The sequence below is a fragment of the Falco peregrinus genome, unplaced genomic scaffold (genome assembly GCF_023634155.1).
Source record: "Falco peregrinus isolate bFalPer1 unplaced genomic scaffold, bFalPer1.pri scaffold_40, whole genome shotgun sequence".
In the NCBI taxonomy this organism is placed as follows: domain Eukaryota; kingdom Metazoa; phylum Chordata; class Aves; order Falconiformes; family Falconidae; genus Falco; species Falco peregrinus.
Window position 1 is genome coordinate 423,517 of NW_026599607.1, and position 14,154 is coordinate 437,670.

Here is a 14,154-nt window from a genome sequence, read left to right on the forward strand (position 1 = left end):
TTTCGGTGTTTGAAAGGAAAGCGTTATTTTGCTGCCTTTACTGACCAGTACGTTTGTATTACTCTAGAGCCTCTCGTTACAGATGTGCAGCAAAGAGAACAGCATCTGCCACTTGGTGGGCAGCGTCCAGCTTCATCCTGTACTTCTAACGAGCACAAATTGGATGATGCAGACCTTGAGGCACGCAAGGGAATTTAAAGACTGGGCTCACCTTGGCGTCAGCTCAACTGGTGAACTCACAAGAGGCAGCCATGCCAGTCTGGCCTGACCTCCACCCGCACTTCTGTCAGTGGCTAAGAGAAAATCAATGGGCATTTTCTTTATACATGCACGGATGACGTCCCCTTTCTGGAAGGATCCAGCCACAAGTACCAGTTCCTGAGTCCGAAACCCAGCAGAGAAGCCTGCATATAAAAGCCTATTAGATTTTACATGAAAACTCTGCACATTTCCTTCACGGAGCATGGTTAAAAACACCAGTGAGCAAAGCCTCACGTAACTCCCAACTAGCTGGTGAAGCATCATCGGTAACGACAGCGCGCAACACACAGAGGCTCTGCTGCACCTAGGTCTGTATGTGTTCCTCTTACTTTTACCGCATTTAAACTTTCTCTTTAGAAAACGCTATGTGGCTAGATCTCTGGGGCTGGCCAAACTGTCCTCATTGCAGAAGCGGTGCGATGGTCACTTGAAACATCAAGATCGGGAGCCAATTTAAACTGTGGCGAAACTCCAGAGGACTGAAGGGCTGATACTGAAAGTCAGACCAGCTAAGACGTACCCTCCAGGTATCGCACTGTTATCTGGCTGAGATTACAGGACAAAGCAGGTACTGGAAACAGGTGCTGGCTCGACGCGGCGCCACGTTTTAAAACTCTACACGACAAAGCAAGACAACCCAATTTGCTGCATCTTAGCCCAAGCCCCTCAGTACAATGGTTCACCAGAAGCCTCTCAGTACTTTTCTTTTGCGTGTTGGGAATACCTTACTCAATGTGATAATACAGTATGGAGAAAAAAACAAAGTTTACATCACTTTGGGCAAAGATTCCTATATCCATTTTAAAATGCAGGATTTTGCACAGAAATAAACCAGGTCTAAGCTCCTGCCCAAATCTTGCCAAAGTGCTTGGGGGTCTTTTACAGCCTCAAGCTTTCACCATTCACCTCAAATCTCAAAAGAAAGCAAGCATCCTGATCGGCACAGAGCCCAGCTGCAGATTCAGCGCTTGAAAGAAAACTGCCAACCACCTGCAGCAGCTTATACTTTCTTAGAGAAAAAAAAAATCTTCCACTACCACCAGCATTGCTTCACCTTAGCTCGTGACCTACCACAGCAGTGTATGATAAGACATCAGGCAACAGAGCTGCACCTATGAATTCATACTGTCCAGCACAGCGTTTTAACTGTGCCACTGACTAATCAAGCGGGTCTTAACTGGTCTGTGGTTCCATTTCACCATCTAGGTTTCAAGGTCACTTTGGGACTCCTGCTACAGTGTAGAAATAGATGTTATTTCTCTTGCAAAAACACAAAGAAATTGTCCAACGAGAACATTCAGAGGCACAGCAAACCCAAAACACTGCATCAGGGGCTGCTTTCCCCCAGCCATTGACACAGAGCCCTTGTAATTGTCATATTGCACACACACTGCTGAATTACTGCAGCTAGATACTGGGTGTATCCTTTATTACGATTTCCAGGAAAACACTAATTTAGAACCAGTGTCAAATTCTAGGCTTACAGGACAGCCTTTCTGACAGCCAAATTCAAATGCCTACACTCAAGCAAAGCTGGCGGCTGGGGGGGGTGGTGTTTAAGCTGCTTCACAACTCTGCTTCACACTGAATGTGTAAGATGTGCTGCCAGATGCAGAGAGATCAGGAAGGAAGCAGAGAGGAAGAATCCCTCTCAAAAGGGCAAGGAGATGCTACAAGAGCTCCAGGCGAAGGAGACAAAGCTGCAGAATCAGGTGGTCTCATTTCCTCCACCAAAACACAACCCCAGGTTTAGAAAAACAATGACCTTGAACCACAAGAAGCACCATACCCGAGTTATTCTCCATAACAGTATAAATCAATTTGCAAACTCTCAGCAGCAGTACGACTTTCTTTTCAGGCGAATACATTTTCTGCGGGGTCACAAACTTTCAACATCCACGTAGTCTGGTGTTGGAACAAACACGCCCAGTTCCTGAGGATTCCTCTGCCGCACCACCTGAAGGTTTTCCTTCGGTTGTTTCCAAGAACCATCTGCAGTATGAAACTCTTTCAACATCGCTTCAATATGGCTCTTCAACGGCTTCAGAATGCACTTATGCATGGCCTTCTCCAGGACAACACCTGCAACGGGAAAACACAAGTTGAGCTGTCTTCCTCCTCTAGAGCAGAGCCAGCAGTAACATAACCACTCCCAAGAGACAGTGCAGAGCAAGACCTACTTGCTAAGGCTTAGTTATTATAGAAGCTGAGTCTCCAGATGTTTGTCAACAAGAAAATAAAAGGCAGAACAGAATCTGTATTCCATTTTCATTTCTGACAACGTGGGAAGTACAAAAAAACCCACAAAGGCAGACTACAGATTGTCACAACAACAACAACAACAACAACCAAAAAAGAAAAAAAAACCCAAAACAAAGCAGCAAGCAGGCAGCAGCTCCAGTTAACTTTTTCTTCTGTTGGCCAGAAGTGCCCCAGTTTTATTTTACTTTGAGCTTAGACTTTAATTCTGAAACTTGAAGCATAACACAGTCAGAACCCTAACTTTTGTCTGCTTTGGCATCTTTTTTTGCATGGTTTCCATCAGAAACTATAACTCACCCAAGGTCTCGTAAAACTTGGCTCAGCTTTAAGATCTTTATGATGCTGGACAGATTACGGGCACTAAACTATAAATGAAGACCAAGCTGTGTTTATCCAGCTTCAGATTTCATCATGCAAGCTTATATACAGCTCTGTCATCAAGTCTGAAGTTCTTTGTTTGGCAGTAGTGTGCACATGGCACAGTAACCTCTCAGTTGTTTTTCTTTTATTCTTGTTTTACTCCAGGTTTTCTTTAACAGTCAGTCTCCATTTCCAAGGTACAGAACACATCAACAGAGAAAGCTCTTTGGTAAATCCTTCCTTTGAAAACCTTTATAAGTGAATTTCCTCTTCCACGCAGCCTCCCTACGACAACATAGCTTACATTAATAATTAGCTTATATCCATTATTTGTACTGCAGCGAACCGCCACAAGCACAATAGAACCCAAGGACCCTTCAGCCTGGCCACAGCACAAACACCCTGGCAATGGGGCAGGACCAGAGCCCAGACTAGGCAGATGTATTAGGGGAGCACAGGGACCGAGAGGAGAAAGAGGAGAGGCCGTGTCGCTACTAGATCACACATTTGTACAGGCTAACAGTGGACATCCCTGCTGCTAGTGGCAACTCAAAGTTTCGTTAAACCTCATGCCCTTTCCAGGTTCTTTCCCTGTTCTTACATGTTTCTCCTAGACCAGTCTCTTTTTCTTCTCCCCCCGGCCTGCCCTTTTTGGGGGTGTTTTTTTTAGAAATGTCAGGCTATTCCTAAGGCTTGGGATTTACACACACACACGCTCCCCTCCAAATAAACATTACCTACTACTTTTGTTTTCTTGCTTCTGCTTTATGTTTTCATTTATTTTATCCCTGTGTTCAACCAATTTTCCTTTTGTGCCTTCAGACTGCTCTTTCTCATACAAACACGCCCTTCACACACTCCTCACCTTACGGTGTCTCTGCTTCACATGTAGCATTTATTCTGTACTTGTCTGGCACACAATTCCCAAATGTCCAACCCTACTGAGGGCTCCCACCTCCCCTGCCCCAATTCTGCTGGGGCTTTGGTAGCTTCTCTTGCTATTTTCCCCTTCCGAGGTCCTGACGGAGGTGGCAAAGCCATGTCTGCTTCATTCCCAGACGCTTCAAACACATCTAGGTGCTCTCTCATGGAGCCTGCAAAAAGGTGGAAAGAGTGAATGTGAGGAGCAGCACTTGCCCTCTGATCTTCTCTTTGTCTATAGCCACCAGTAAAGGCATAACCAGTCTGACACATGGTCTTGATGGCCTGTCACACAGCATGAAGGGCAGATCTAGCTTCCCACCAGACCAGAGCCACCAATTATACATAACAAGTGGCAACATTTCCAATGACTGATCTTGGTAGAACCACACAATCACCATTGACAGCACTACCAAACCCAGCCAGGAAAGCAGAAGCTTCACCCTTCTGCACAGTGACAGAAACTGCCTCTCCCTGCTACCAGAGCCATCCTCAGGGCTCACAGGGCAGAAATATTTTTCCACCAAGAAAAATGCACAAGTCTCACCCATTGGTATGTTAGCTAGCGGAATTTCTAGAGCAGGAGTCCTCAAACTACGGCCCGCAGGCCAGATACAGCCCCCCAGGGTCCTCAGTCCGGCCCCCGGTATTTACAGAAACATCCCCCCCCCCGCCCAGGGTTGGGGGGGGAACCAAGCAGCCGCAGAATCTGCCTGCCACTTCATCTGCACGCCAGCCCCCTGTTTAAAAAAGTTTCAGGACCCCTCTTCTAGAGGGTACACATAGCTCCTTGATAGCTTCACTGATTTTTATTTTATATTCTTTTTTTACAGTTCAGCTTGCTTCCTTTATTTATACTGCCTGTTCAGTTTTTTTTAAAAAGTGAAAACGTGAATGCTTTTGTAACTTCTGGAGAAAGGCTAACATGTGGCAGTGGCACTACAGTCAGAATTCAAGTACCAAAACCACGGCAAAGCTGTGCCTTGCCAAGTGACTTCCAAAGCAGGCTCTCGAGCCTGTCAACAAGACAGTCAAGTCTGGAGTCCCAAGGGAACTCTGCGCCAGCTCTGGCAGCGCGACTGAGCTCTCTGACCAAGTACACTGCCGTCCAGAAATGTAAGGGGGCTGAAACCTCAGGCTCATTTACAAACTAGAAAAATGACGCTACCTGACTGGACGCGCTGGTTCAAGCGCCCAGCAGGCCCGGCTGCGTAACCACGAGGCACCAGCAATTCCTCGCGCTTGCCCTTTGTAATACTTTGTACAGAAAGACAGCAGCCGCGGGGGCGGGGGGGAATTTCCGCCGCCGGCTTTCTTTTTCGTCGTGCCCGCTCGCAGGGGCTGAAGAGGCTCCTGAGCCGCCCCCCTGCGCCAGCGTTACCGCAGGCCCCAGGGCAGCCCCTGCGGCCCCAGCCCGCTGCCACGGCCCCGGCCGGCGGCTGGGGGAAAGACAAAGCCCCGCGCAGAGCTGCGGCGGCTGCGGCGGCTGCCCGGGCACCCGGAGGCGGCGGGAGGGTGGCAGGGCGCCGCGGGCCGACCCCCCCTCCCGGGCCCCGCCGCCGCTCCTCGCCTCCTCGCTGAGGCAGCGGCGCAGCTACGAGTGAAAAAAAGGCAGCACCGCGAGCAGCCCGCTGAGCACCGCCACTGCCGGGGAGACGAGAACCGCCGGCAGCCCCGCCGCGCCCGGGCCGTCCTCCCGCCCCAGCCCGCCCGCCGCCGGCACCAGGCGCTCCCTGCCGCGGCCGAGCGCCGGCCCGCCACGTCCCCCCCGGCCGGCCGCTGCCCGACGGGGAGGCCCGGGCCCGCCCGCTCACCCAGCGCGCCGCCGCACGGCCCGGCCCGAAAGCCTTCCAGGCTCCCGGGGAAGCCCCGCACCGCCGCAGCCGCGCCGGGGCGCCGCGTGGCCGGAAACTAAACCCGCCTGCCGGGGCCGGGCCGGGCCCGCCGCCGGCCACGCGCATGCCCACGGCCCCGGGGGGGTTGCCCCTGTGGGCCCTGCCGCCCTCCCCCCCCGCTATAGCCCCTGTCTTGCCCCTCCAGCCCCCTGCCCCTCCCGGCCCCCCTCTGCCCACACCCGCACCCCCATCCCTCCCCAAAACTGTGCCTGCCCGGAGAGCCCCCCCCCGCTCACTCCGTGCGCCCCCCCCCCGTGTCCCCCGCCCCCCTGCCTCCTCCGACCACCTGCCCCCCCCGCGCCCCCCTGCACCCCCGCCCCCCTGCCCCCTCAGCCTTTACAGCCCCGGTTTGCTCCCTCATAGCCCCTACAGCCCCTCCTAACCCCTATAGCCCCCATCCTGTCCCCCCCCGCCCCCTCACCACTTGCCTGCTCCAGGGGGGTGGGGCAGCCCCCCCGGGCTGTTTGCTGCTGGGGAGGCACCGGGGGGGACAGCTCGCACGCCCCCCCCCGCTTGGGGGGTGTGTGTCAGTGCCGCCCCCGGCCCCCTTACCGTGTCCGCCGTCCTGGGCCCCCCCTTGCCTGGGGAGGGGGCTCGACCTGGGCCCTCTGTGGACCCACCAGCAGGAACTGGGAGTACAGAGGAACGGGCTGGGGGCACAGCTGCCCTATGCCCCCCCCAGCCCCATGGCCCCCCATGGGCTCCCCCACGAGGCCCCTGTGCCTCCCATCCACCCCAGATGCCCCCCAAGCCCCCCAGAGGACCTTGTGCCCTCCAACCAGCCCCCCAGCCGCTGCCAAGGCCCCTGCATAGTCACTGCACCCCCCAGCTCACCTAAAGGACCTAAGGCCCTTCGCAGCAACACTACTGCCCCCCCAGAGGCCCCTGTACCCCCCCACCTGCCCGCCAAGTCCCTCCAGAGGCCCTTATGCCCCCCCAGGCCCTCAAATAGCCTTATGGCCCCCCCAGAGGCCCCAGAGGCCCCCAGCCGCCCTCACTAAGGCCCCTATGCCTCCCCAGACCCCTATGGGCTCCCCAAAACCCCCAGAGGCTCCTGTGCCCCCCCCCCCAGAGCCCCCTATCCCTCCCAAGCCCCCCCAGAGGCACCTGTGCCACCCCCCGAGGCCCCTATGCCTTCCTAGGGGCAGGGAAGACTCTATGGCCCCTCCAAGCCTCCCCAGAGGCCCCTGTGCCCCCCCCTCCGGCACCAACGAGCACCACGGGCCCCCCCAGAGGAACTTGTGGCCCACAACCAGGCCCCAGGACACTTCTGTTTGTGGTTCTCACTTTGCCCTGGTAGCCATGTGAAGCACACCACAACAGTTGTGCTACCTACTTTCTGGGGTGAAATGGGGAGAAGCTGACATTTGCACTCGGCCGCAGCCAAAATGCTCCACGGCACCACCCATGCACAGCTCCACCAGAGAAGATGCAGGATGGATTTCTGTTTGTGGTTCTCGCTGTGCCCTGGTAGCCATGTGAAGTTGCCTTCCTCACCTCTGTGAGGAACGCGAGCTCCCGCAGAGATAACTCACCAATGTCCAGCTGGGAGACAGGTCTTCAAACCGCGTACACCTCTTCCTCACCTGGGAATCGCTCTTGGACCGTAGCAAAAGTCCCGAGTCCTGTGACCAGGAAAACGGCACAAAGGCTGACCACAGGGAAGAGCGAAACTCTATGACGTGCCAAATGCTTTCTCAGACTAGATCTGGGCACGCTTTCGCTCCTGGTTGACCAAGAAGCTGGAATTGCTGCGATTCACAGCTCCACCGACGCTCAATAGCAGAGTCTCACCTGGGTCACCAGAAAATGATCCCGTAAAGGCGGTCACGGTGAAAAACCCTCTCAGACCGTCGAAAAGTCACCTCCTCTGGGCCATGGCCGCTCTGACAGGGCTCTTCCCAAAGCAGCCAACTCTGTTCCTCATGCCGACCAGGAGTCTCCCTTTTCCCCCAGCTCCATCACAATGTACACTTTTCCAGCTGATGTCTCAAAAATCTCATCGGTTTTGATGATTGAGGGGTGGTGCAAACATCTCAAAGCCTCAATTTCCCGTCAGGCACAGGGGACGCTCACCTGAGAGCAGCTCCTGGCTGCACTGTGAGAGGGGGGCGAGGCCCGGCAGGAGGCCTCATAGCCCTGGGCACAGGATCCCTCTGAATTCAGCTGTTCCATTGCCTCAGGCAGCCAACACAGAAAATGGTGCCGCCGGGCATGCGGTGCCACGGTTTGAAACTCCAGTGCCAAGCCAGAAGGGGGGAAACTGTCAACCCGCTTGGTCCTTGATGTCAGAAAGCGCTCCCTTGCCTAGTTTCTTACCCGTTGCAACTCTCAGCTACACCACATGCTTGAGGTTTTTCTAGGCTTCTCTCCGGGAAGGAAAAGGATGCCCAGCTGCATGCATGCGTGTAATCACTAGAGCGTTTTGGAGTTTAAACTGTGAAAACTTACGTTTCAAAAGAGAATCACAATGACACCCATTACCAGCCAAGGTTCATGCCAGATGTTCTCCATAAAGGAGGACAGAGAAAGGTGTGGCTATATTGCCCACAGAACGCCAGAATCATTTCAGCTAGCAGGCACCCTGGAAGGTCTCCCATGCCTCCTCCTGTTCTAAACAGCCACAGTGAAGGAAAGGCTCCACGGAAGGAAAATCCTTCTCTCGTCACAGCTAGGGGTGCCACCGAGGCACTTCCTGGGTCCCAGTGTTACAGAAAGAAGTCTGAAGCACTCTCCTCCAGAACTGATTCTCGTCTAAGAACAGCCAAAGGTCAGGGAAGTGCACAAGTGGAAAGATGCCTGAGACAGAGACATAAATGCACATACACGTAACAGTTTACTATGAGGTTTGCTTCCTCAGGCAGCAATGTTCAAGTATCCTCATCAGTCTTCCTCCCCACCTTTATCCAGTCTTCCCTATTTCTGTTTCAAACGTCTGTAAAAACCTCTTTCAGTTTATTCTGAGAGGTTTGTTGTGCACCTCATTTCGTTCGTAGCATGGTCCTGCTGCCCTGCTAATATGGCAAAATGTCAAGAACCAACTCTAGACGGAGCCCCCAGACGTCTGGCCAACAGCTAAACTACCGAAGGTCTGGCTTTTCTCACCAAAACAGCTACTCTCAGGACAAGGTCTTAAAAACGGAGGGCTTTAAAAACAAGTGGCTCATGTAGGTGCTCCTACGCCCCCCTGCCATGGGCAGGTTCCTCGTGAGACCAAGGTGCTGCGGGGTGGTGCGGTGCAAGCATTAGTTAAACCAGACCAAGTTTACGATGCAAAGGAAATGGTCAAAGTCCTCGGTTTGAATGGCAGAGAGGCACCTGGAAGTCAGCTAGAGGCAAGTTCCGGCCAGAGTGCGGGCTTGCTGCCAGCACCAGCCCAGGGCTCTCCCGAGCAAGTGCCAGGACACCCTGAGGACAGAGGCTGACTCAAATAACAGGCCCTGGGAGCAAGGGCAGCAGAGGCCCCAGCTGGTCAGCAGCTGGAGCGCCAGAGGCACGGGCAGAGGCCCAAGGCGTGGGCTCTGCTTGGCATGGAGAAGAAGGAGCACAGGGGCTCTCCAGCTCTGCCTGCCGGCATGGGCCTTGCCTGCACACGTCTTTCTCCCAGGATGGACCAGGCACAGGCAACCACTGGCGGAACGTGCTCAGCTTTTATTGCTCTCAGAACGTGTCCAGGGTGGAGCAGAGTCTGGCAGCACAATGTCCTCATGGCAGCTGAACGTGTTGGGCGCCGTCCATGCACCCATGCCTCGCGTGCCTCCCTGTGCCACACCCTCTGGGTACCGCACAGGATCAGGGCCAGCTGCCATCTCTGGGGACCCCTCTGCCAGCACGGCGCTGCTGCTCTTGCTGTGGCCTGATGCAAGAAGGGCAGAAAGCCTTGCGCAGAGCCCTGAGCGCCCTGCGGAGGAGGGAGGGCCGTCGCCGTCGAGCTGGGGCATGCGGGAGGGCAGCCATGCCTGTGGAAGGAAGACAAGTGTAGGCAGGGGGCTGGGCAGGTACCGGGCAAGATCCTGCCTGCTCCCCGCCACCGAGAGCTTTCCCCAGGGAGTGGTGGCCAGGGAACGGCCAGCCCCCATGCACGCAGTCCTTCTGCTTTGGCCTGGGTGCACATTGCCGGGACGGCTGGGCTAAGCCTTCCCTTGCCGGGCCAGCGCTACACTCGGGGATGTACCTGGCTCATCCTCGGGCTCATCCCTGGGCTTGGAGCAGGGCCACGTGTTATCGCTCTGCTCAGGGGCTGGCTGCCCCTCCTGGAAACCACCACGGGGGTCCTGGAACAGCTCCAGGAATGAGGGGTGGGCCATAATGCTGTGGATGGCGACGTCTTCCCCTTGGCACAGCTCTTTGCCACCGTCGTCGTCTTCCCGCTTGTCCTCCTCTATGGCTGAGTGCCCTGGCTGCTCCTATAAAAACATTAACAGCCAAAGGAGATCCAAGCATCCGTTATTGGCTACCGGGGGAAACACAGGGGCTTAGGGACATGCTTTAGTGGTAGACTACGCAGTGCCATGTGTCGGGTTGGTTAGGTTTATGGTCCCTGCAGCCAGAGGAGGGCTGTGCGTCACCTCTGTGCTGGGAAGCCACATGCACGTGGAGAGCAAGAGCACAGGCAGGGGATGGAGGGGATGTCAGCGGGCTGACACGGACAGCACCAGCCATCTCCCTGCTGCACATGGCCTGGACACTGCACCTACCGGCCGTAGCTCGTGGTGCTCAGTGCTGGTCACGTGCCCCTGGCTCACCTGGTGCCAAGAGTCCCAGGACAAGGGAGACCCCGGGGCATCTGTTTCATCTTCTACTGCTGGCTCAAGGTGGGGTGCAGCAGCATCATGCAGAGAGATCTGAGGCAGCAATGAAGCCAGATCTTCCTCGTGCGCTGCTGGGGAGAAAATGGCTGTGCTGGCCTCTCCTTGACGGTCTCCAGACATGGCAGAAGCCGTGTGTTCTCCATCCTCACATTCTGCTGGCACTAGAGTGGCTGAGTTGGGCTCTCTCTGACGCTCTCCAGGCAAGGAAGACTCACTGTCCTGAGATGCTGCAGGTGTTGCTGCAGTCACCACATGCATGGTTTGTGCTGGGTCCCGCTGTTCTACCAGCTGCCTGTTGGGTCTCTGAATCGCTGTCACAGCCTTGTGCAGGATCTCACTCACGTCCCACTGGTCTGTGTCCTGCAGAGGTGCGGCGCAGGCTGCGGGGCTGTGTGGAGCAGCCGCCTGGCTCTCTGCCTGTGCTGCTGTGGGCTGCTCACTGAGGAGAGGAGATTCCTGTGCCTTTGCCACCTCTTTTCCTATGAGAGTTAGAGGTGCACAGTGCCCCTCTTCCTCAGGAGCGGTTGCCAGGGAAAGAGCTGCTGGCTCAGCATCCATGGGTTCCTCCGGGACAGGGAACATGCTCTGCAGGTCTCTAGCTGTGTCTCCTGCTGCCCCTCTGCCTACACTGCTCAGCCAGCAGGGTCCATCCTGGGGAACAGCGTGGGGGTCCTGGAAGAACTCCAGGAATGAGGGGTTGACCCAGATGCTGTGGTAGATGATGTTCTTATCTTGGCACAGCTCTTTATCATCGTCATCTTCCCGCTTGTCCTCCTCAGACATGAACCCTGGCGCATCCTATAAAAACATTAACAGCCAAAGGAGATCTAGGCATCCGTTATTGGCTACCGGGGAAAGACAGGTGCTTAGGGACATGCTTTAGTGGTAGACTACGCAGTGCCGTGTGTCGGGTTGGTTAGGTTTATGGTCCCTGCAGCCAGAGGAGGGCTGTGCGTCACCTCTGCGCTGAGAAGCCACATGCACGTGGAGAGCAAGAGCACAGGCAGGGGATAGAGGGGTTGTCAGCGGGCTGACACGGACAGCACCAGCCATCTCCCTGCCGCACACACCCTGGACACTATACGTGCCTACAGGACCTTGTGATGGTCCGTGCCCGACATGCACTCCAGGCTCACCTGGTGCCAAGACTCTGCAGACAAGGGAGAATCCATGTAACCTCTTTTATCTTCCCCTGCTCGGTCAAGGTGGGGTATGGCAGCATCATCCAGAGAGATCTGAGGCAGCAATGAAGCCAGATCTTCCTCGTGCGCTGCTGGGGAGAAAATGGCTGTGCTGGCCTCTCCTTGATGGTCTCCAGACATGGCAGAAGCCATGTGTTCCCCATCCTCACATTCCTCTTGCACGAGAGAGGCTGTGCTGGCCTCTCCTGGAGGCTTTCCAGGCAAGGAAGACTCGCTGTCCTGAGTTGCTGAAGGTGGTCTTGGTGCCATCACCACATGCACGTTTTGTGCTGGGTCCCGCTGTTCTGCCAGCTGCTGACCGAGTCCCTGGATCGCAGCCACAGCCTCGTTCAGGACCCCACTCATTTTACACTGGTCTGTGTCCTGCAGAGCCATGTTGTAGGCTGCGGGGCTGTGTGGGGCAGCCACCTGGCTCTCTGCCTGTGCTGCTGTGGGCTGCTCACTGAGGAGAGCAGAATCGGGTGCATTCATTGACTCTTGTGCTATGGGAGCTAGATGTGCGCAGTGCCCCTCTTCCTCAGAAGGTGTGGCCAGGGCAGCAGCTGCTGGCTCAACTTCCACGGGTTCCCCTTGCATAGCTGAAATGCTCTGTAGGTTGCCAGCTGCGTCTGCTGCTGCCCCTCTGCCTACACTGCTCAGCCAGCAGGGCCCATCCTGGGGACCAGCGTGGGGGTCCTGGAAGAACTCCAGGAATGAGGGGTTGACCCAGATGCTGTGAATGGTGATGCCCTCTTCTTGGGGCAGCTCATTGTCTTCTCCCCAGTCTTTTTCCTTTGGCAGGGACCCCGGGCTGTTCCGTGGCCTTGCTGCCCTTGCCCAGTTCTTCTTGGGGACACGAGCCGCTGCGCTTGCATGACTGCCTGTCCTGCTGGGCTGGGCTTTCTGATCCTCCGTCTTCACTGACGGCATGGCCACATGCTCCTGAAGAGCCTTGTGGTGCTCCCGCAGCGATTTGCCTTTGCACTTGTTTTTGGTGAGCGTCACCTGTGTTTTGAGATCGCGCTCTTCCGCTTGTCCCTGCTGCCCTGAAGCCACATCCCTCCTGCCCAGGGAAGCTGGCACAGAAACCCTGCCAGCAGCACCGGTGCTTTTACGTGCATGAGGATCAGGCACGTGCTGACCTGCAGGGGCCTTGCCACTGTGGGCCACCCGGACCTCCTCTGATCTTGCCATCTTCGCCGCACCCAGCCTGTGTTCCCGATGCCACTGTGCCGCTGTCTGCTGGCTGGGTTGGTGGCTCCCAGTGCAAACCTTGTCCGGGTCCGTACTCAAAAGGTACCTCTTTGTCTCCTTCCCAGCTGTGGCATTGGCTGCAGGGCTGTGTGGGGCATGCCTCCTGCTCTGCACCCTGGTGGCTTTCCCCTGCTCACCAGGGATGCCCCGAGTAGATGGGACAAGCTGTCGGTGTCTGCTGGTTGCAGTGCTGCTGGCCTTTCCCCTGCCCTGGGCAGAAGCTGCAGAGGCTGCTGCTGGCAGAGGCGGGAGCTTGCAGCAAGTGCTGGCAGCTCCTGGTGCCCGAGCTGCGTGCACCTTCTGTGGTGCTGCTGCCTGCCTTGCTGGCAGACGGGCTGTCTCCTCCCGCCTCACCCTGATGGAGGGCATTGCCACCCTGCACGCCGGGCTGTCCGTCTGCAAGAGAAGGCGAGGAGAGAGGCTGCGTGACTGTGGCCCTTCGCCCGTGCCCCCGTGTCCCAGCTGGAAAAGCCCCTGTGCCGGCTCCCCTGCCAGCCCCCAGGGCAGCACTCGGCCCCACAGGGAGTTGCCGCTCGGCTCCCAGAGCTGGCTGGGGAGCGCACTGCTCCGGCCATGGCCCACAGTGACTCCTGGGAGCATCCCCAGCATGCCCGGGCAGCCTGCAGGCACGGCTTGGGGGGCTCAGCTTGCTAGGTGACCGGGCCCTCCCGTCCCCTCCTGCAGCTCCCGCGTGCCTGTCGGCAGCGCCTGGACTCGGGAAGATGTTTGTCCCGGGCTCCCTCGGGCTCCCTACCTGTGCGCGTCGGCTCCCAGCGGCCTGCGAGCTCTGTGGGCAGGGGAGCGGTGGCAGCCTGTTCCCATGGGGGGACGAAGCCTGTCCCTGGCTCTCCTGCGGCGCTGCCAGCGGCCGCCTGTGGCCCATCTGCGGGCAGGAGGAGGAGAAGTCAAGGACTGGAGGCGGCTGCCTTGGCACAGCGGCCCCCACAGTGGCGGCAAGCCCGGCCCTGGCACTAAGGCAGCTCCGCGTGGCCCTGTCCCACCACCGGCCTCCCCCTCCTGCCCCGTCCCTCACCTGGCGCTGGTTCTGCAGGCCCGGCAGCCTGCTGTTGGGCTGGGGGGGGGCGTTTGCCTCCTCATGCGTGGGCATCTTCGGCGGCGCCTGCCGACGACCGGCCATGGTCACCCAGGGGAGATGCTGCCTCCTGAGGGAGTGGCTCTCCTGGGAGTGGGCACCCCAGGGCTCTGGCT